The 6,459-nt window shown below is 53.3% G+C and overlaps 1 pseudogene; it reads left to right on the top strand.

The window, feature by feature from the left end:
* Positions 1 to 4,188: 4,188 nt before the first annotated feature.
* Positions 4,189 to 4,740, top strand: LOC149335770 (uncharacterized; annotated as a pseudogene).
* Positions 4,741 to 6,459: the final 1,719 nt, after the last annotated feature.

Below are 6,459 nucleotides of genomic sequence, written 5' to 3'. Positions count from 1 at the left end.
TACATTAGGAGAGAGACGGAGAAGAAAACTCGCACGATGGTATATTTTACGATATGTTGAGGTAGAGAATACGAGAGTGACTTCATATATCTGTATTGCTCCAGAGCGCTCTTTTATGTTTATTACGCATACTCCCTGTTAGACTAGCGGTCCTGTCCAGTCCGCCGCTATATAGGCGCTCGGCGTCACCAGTGACCTTCTTTCTCCTCAGGCGGCGCGTTTAGCCAACACCCACTGAAGAATTTTGACAAGAGGGTGTTGGTTTAGCAGCAGGACCGTGCTACATTCATCCCCTCTCGCCACACTACCCTCTCTCCTTCTACGGTAACCATCCTTCTCCCCCTTCTTCCGGAGTAACTGCCTTCCAGGCGGTTCCCGTGGCAACCAGTCTCCGCTTGTGCCTTACGCCCACGCTTTTCCTTCCAAGGTTCTCATTCATCTTCGTGGCAAAAATGGCACGAGAGTTCCCAACTACGTTAACGGAGTGTGGCCACTGTTTATTCGATATGTGAAAATAAGGAGTTTCGCACTCATTGGTTTCAGCGGGCTGCCGGCAGTAACTGATTGTATTGCGTGCAGTGCACATGGGCATGCACCAGAGTAAGTTGGAAAGGATTACTGCGGGAAGCTAAGATATGAAAAGTTCACGACAACTGACGCAAACCACAGAAAAGGAGCCTGAAAGAAATCGAGTGCAGCGCATGGACGGCTGACATTTGCTAAGTGGGCTTGAACCCTGATTCGTTTTTTTCGCTGGCGAAGCACGCGTGGAATATTCTCGATCTTCGTAGTTTCTTCAGGCATAGTCGGCAGTAGCACGAGGTCGAAGCCACGGCTTATCTTTGAGCGCCCGGAACAGATTCGCCACTCGCACCGCGCGCGCCCGCTTGGAAGCGCGGCCCGAAGGTCAGTCTCCACTGTGCACCAATGCAAGCGCCCCCGCACAGGCGCTGCGAACGAAGTAATAACGCGAACGCCGCACTTACTGTCGTCCAGCCAGCGCGACTCAGACTTCCTCGCCCGCCCAAGAGCGCGGAAGTCTTTCACCCTCACGCTCCATACCCAGGTGCCAAGTGCGCGTGGGAGACGGGCGCCACCATCGGCTCAAGCAGCCGCTTCGCGGTGATGGGCTGCATATTTTTGAGAAATACTGTATGTATGTTGTCCATGAAGACGTTTATGAAGAACTCTTCGGCCGGAAGGGACGCCACTGCTTTGCGACATTCCCTGCGAAACGGTGGTGGGCTGAAGCCTCGGGGTGAGAAATCGCCACCCACCCACCCAACGGCGTGGGCCTGGGCGAAAAAGTGGTGCCGACGAGGACACCAACAACGAAGCCGGATTTTCTACAAAACAGGAGCGTTAGCGTTAAAAGTAAATGGAGCTCACCAACATCCGCCGGTGGGTGAGCGGTCAGAAAAACCTTCACCCACCAGAAGCTCACGCTGAAGCGGAACGAAAACGGAGGCGAAGTCAAGTTCAAAGACGCAATGTGAAGGCGGCAATGTAAAAATGAAATGTACAAACAATACTGCGAACGCCCATTTTCAGCGTCACATCGTATGATCGCCCGCGAGTTTTAAAATGCTTCGCTGGTAAAAAAATTCTCCTATTTTGAGATCGAACTGAAATCACCTGACCGGAACATTGCTATTGGCTGGAAGGAGGTGACGTCACAAGACGGGATCATGCCCATTGGCTGGAGGTAAGTGAAGTCGTCAGAAGGGAGCATTTCCATTGGCTACAGGGAACCGACGTGACAAGACGGGAGCATTTCCACTGACATTGGAGAGGCCTTTGCCCTGCAGTAGGCGTATTAAGGTTGATGATGATGAAGATTCTCACTGGCTGCAGAGAAGTGACTTCACAAGACCATAGCGTTTCCATTGGCTGGAGGGAAGTGGCGTCACCAGACGGGAGCATTCCCATTGGCTGGAGGGAACCGACTTCACCAGACGGCAGCATTCCAATTGGCTGGAAGGAACTGACGTCACCATCGGGGAGAGTCGCGTCAACAAGTATGAGGCCGTGATGAGGAAAACATGGACTGATTTAGTGGCAGTAGTGTCGCGGTTCAATGCGCTGCCTTGAGCCAGCAGGAACATACGCGAGGGTCCAGCGCGAGGAGGCAGCCCAGGCAGGATGCTGCTAGGTGTTGTCTTCATGGACGGCCGCTCCCACCGGTGCTGCGCGAGACCAGTGCTGCTTCTACAGCAGCATTCCTATTGGCTGGAGGAAACTGACTTCACAAGACGGGAACATTTCCACTGGACAGAAGTGACGTCCCCAGCCAGAAGTTACGTCACTTTCAGTAAACACGCCACCAGCTTTTAATGCTATCGCATTGCTAACCATGTAAATTGGTTAATAATAATAGGTAAATGTAATAGGTAAATAGGTCCACGGGCATTTTTTTTTTCACCCTGGCTCCAGCAAGACCGCTTCCGGCGGTGACGCAGCCCTCGTCGACTTGATATAGTCGGACTGACACCGTCAGAAAGATCACATTACACGAAAAGCCGTTACATTGAGATTACCCGCTATGGACTTAATTTAGCTGACCGTCACAGCACCAGCTGGAGCACTCCTTGTATCATATCAGATCGTAAATCGTGGCCTGCAAATCATCTGGGTGCTATGCATTGCCACGTGCTTTTCCCATGCCATCTGCGTGCACTGACCCCTTTCCACCTTCGGGTATAAATAACTCCGATCAATAGATCAGGGCGTTCACTGTTTCTTGACAACCTGGCTGTTCACTTTTGTCGTTCCACTCAAGGACGATACATGGCGCCAGAAGTGGGATGCAATGGAGCAAGTAAGGCAGTCGGAACCCCTGCGTTTGACAACGGACGGAGGACGGAATTGGAAGCTATTTCGTCGGAAGTACGAATTTTTTCTTCGAGCCATGGCATGCGATGACAAACCAAGATCAGAGGCGTCAAAGACGGTCCTGCTGCTCAGCGTTGCGGGTGAGGAAGGCTTGGACGTTTTCAACAACTTCGTGTTCACACGAGAAGAAAGCGAGGAAGACTGCGCTACCGTTATTTCAAAGTTAGAAGTGTTAAGTTGCTGCCCGACATGACAGCCAGTTCGGTGATCGAGAGATTCATCATCAGCCTGACTACGCCCACTGCAGGGCAAAGGCCTCTCCAATTAACCCTGCCCTTCGCCAGTTGCGGCCACCGTATCCCCGGCACCTTCTTGATCTTATCCGCCCACCTAACTTTCTGCCGCCCCCTGCTATGCTTGCCTTCTCTTGGTATCCACTCAGTTACCCTTAGGGTTGGTTAGTTGGTTGCGACTGAGAGAAGGATGAAAAGGAAAGTGCACGGGCCTGCCAACTGGCTCAAGCCGAGCCACCACCGCTGCCACGTGCAGATAGAAGAGAGTTGAAAGATAAGAGGACAGAGCAAAGACGCGCGTCGCAACAACCACGTCCGCCGGAACGGACGCTGGCTGAAAAATACAGATACACGGCCGCAGCCCGAAGGCTGCAAACCGAATGCCACAGATATATTAGCTACCAGCGGTTATCTTCCCTTCGCATTACATGCCTTGCCCAAGCCCACTTCTTCCTCTTGATTTCATATAGGATGTCATTAACCCGCGTTTGTTCCCTCATCCACTCCGCCCGCTTCCGATCTCTTAACGTTACACCAATCATTTTCCTTTATTAGCTCGCTGCGTTGTCCTTAGCTTAAGCTGAACCCTCTTTGTTAGCGTCCCCGTTTCTGCCCCATAGGTGAATACCGGTAAGATACAGCGGTTGTAAACTTTTCTCTTGGGGGATATGGGTAAACTGCCATCCATGATCTGAGAGAACCTGCCATGTGCTCTCCGCCCCATTCTTATTTTTCTAATTATTTCCCTCTCATGATCCAGAGCAGCTGTCACTACCTGCCCTACATAGGCATAATCCCTTACTACTTCTAGCACCACGCCACCCATTGCGAACTGCTGCTCTCTTGCTAGACTGTTGAACATTACTTTCGTTTTCTGCATGTTAATTTTTCCCACAGTTCAGCATTGACGAGTTTTTTTCTTTTTGCACGGCTTTATGATTGCAAGCATGTTAAATTTAGCCAGGAATATTCCCAACCTAACGGGCTTGCAGAAAAGGGTGTGCAAATCGTGAAGCGGATTCTGATGAAATCGAAAGCGGCAAATGAGTGTTTCTGGATGGACATGTTGAATTACAGGGCCAGTCCCACCGAAGATGGCCGGTCTCCAGGCGAGCTGCTGCAAGGGAGGCGGCTGCGCACACCAGTGCCGGACTTCAATCCCATGCCGGTGATACAGGTGAAGACACGAAGCCGGATAAGTCGCAAGGAGTGCGCTGTACCTCGCCTCAGCAACGACTTGGTGCGTTTGAATGGAAAGTCCTGGGCACGGAAAGAAAACGTGATTGGACCGGTCCGGCCACGAGCCTTTTATGTGCGCACAGAAAACGGTGCTGCTCTTCGGCGCAACCGGCGGCACCTTTTGGCAACGAGGGAACGGTGTAATATCAGTTCGTCACAAGGGCTGGAGACAACAGTCACTGCGCCTACACCGACAACACCGACGCTCTCGTTGCAGCATAAAGAGGCATTGGCAACGGGCAATCCGGCTTAAATAACTCAGCGGCCATCGGTCCAACCACCGCGAAGGACGACACAACAAATGCGGCCACCGGAGCGTCTGCGTTACTACCAGCGATTCCGGCAGACAAGCCAACGATGTCGAGTTTGGTGCTGAACAGTTGAGCCGGAGGATGTATCATACCAGATCGTGGTCTGCAAGTTATCTGGATACTGATGTGCTCGGGGATCGGGACCAGGGTCTTCACCGCATTAGGGCGAAGCAAGCAGACTACGGAGAGAAGCCTTCGGGAGGAATAGCAAGCTTGAAGGTTTATTTTACATCATGTACAGTAGCAAGGAGACCAAAGTCAGAAAATGGGGGAGGATCCCTGGCACCCCACAGATTGCTACTTAAATGCAGTTCACATTCCCCAGGCACCCGGCTAGGGAATCTGATGTCTGGTTGAGCGTCCAATGGGCCGCCAGCGTCTTCCTAGGCTCCGCCCTCCTCACGTGGCCGCGCACACCGCACAGACACACACACACACAGGCAAGGAGGAACTTGGCGTCTCTCAGTCGCGAACTGTTGGTTTTCCGCGGGCCGACCAGGCCCAAAGGTCGTTGCTGCTGTGTGATGACCTTGATTGATGGGGACGCGAGCGCTGACCGCTCACCGGTGACCTCTTCAGTTCGGTGGGAGGGACAAATCAGCCGTGTCGCCTCTCCGCTTTGTCGGCTCCTCAGGGCGCACGCGGGCACTGAGTTGGCGGCGCCGTCACCCCCGCCTTCGTCTCCACTGGGTCTCGTCCGTCGGTCCACGTCGGTCCACGGCAGTCCGGGAGAAGCGCCGCACTCAGCCTCCCCGGCGAAGGGGATTAGACGCCTTTGTGTACGCCGACGCCGTTGCCAGTAGCTGCCCCACGCAGTGTCTCTTTTGTCTTCCCCGAGCAGCAGCGCTTCGGCCAAAGTGGCCTGATGGCGCCCGATTGGCTCGCCTGTTTCCGCTGCCAGTCCCCAGGAGCGCAGTCCGGCACCAGAGCCGCATTCAGCATCGCCGACCAAGGGGATTAGAGCCTTTGTCCACGCCAACACCGTCGCCAGAAGCCGCCCCCAGGCAGTGTCTCTTTCGTCTCCTCCGAGCAGCAGCGCTTTCGGCCGTTTACCTGACGGCGCCTGACTGGCTCGCCATTCTCTGCTGGCTGGGCCTCCGATCATTACAGTACTGTGCAGTGCCACGTGTTTTCCTCACCCTCTGCGTGCACTAACCGCCTTCCACCTTCGGGTATAAATAACACCGAACAATAAATGAGGGGGTTCACTGTTTTAAGCATGAAATGCTTTTAGCTCCCGTTGTCGGCAGTGTGGTGACGTCACGCCGAGACCGAGAGCCATCATCCGGGCACTGAAATCCACTCATCCGGGCACTGAATTCCAGTCATCCGGGCTCTAAAACGAGAACATCCGGGCACCGTACGAGACTTAACGAGATTTAACGAGACTCTCTAAGCCCTCCTACGCGACCGGCATGCAAGCGCCGGTTGGTCTCCAAACGAGACAAAAAATAACTGCTGCCAGTGCCTTCTCAATGTTTATCAAGATATCAGTTGAGCTGTGGGTTTGATAATGCACGGAATTATAATTTCCGATTTCTAATAACGCGTGCAAAAAGCACATAAATGCCATGTTACACTTCGTTGTCATACGTGATCCGGGGGAGAAGCGCTGCGTTCATAGGGCAAGGCATCGCGCCGAACGGGTGGTGGCGTTCCTCCCTTCCTTTACGGTGCGGTTCGGGTGTCCACCGAGATGGCAGAGAATTACTGCGCCATTTCCTTTCCTCAAAAAACCTTGCGTTCAAATGGCAAGGCATCGCGCTGAACGGGTGGTGGCGTTC

Source organism: Amblyomma mixtum, chromosome 7, assembly GCF_055824585.1.
Source record: "Amblyomma mixtum isolate Tamu chromosome 7, ASM5582458v1, whole genome shotgun sequence".
NCBI classification, from domain to species: domain Eukaryota; kingdom Metazoa; phylum Arthropoda; class Arachnida; order Ixodida; family Ixodidae; genus Amblyomma; species Amblyomma mixtum.
The sequence above is the reverse complement of the archived record's forward strand: the minus strand, read 5'-3'. Positions and strand labels throughout refer to the sequence as shown.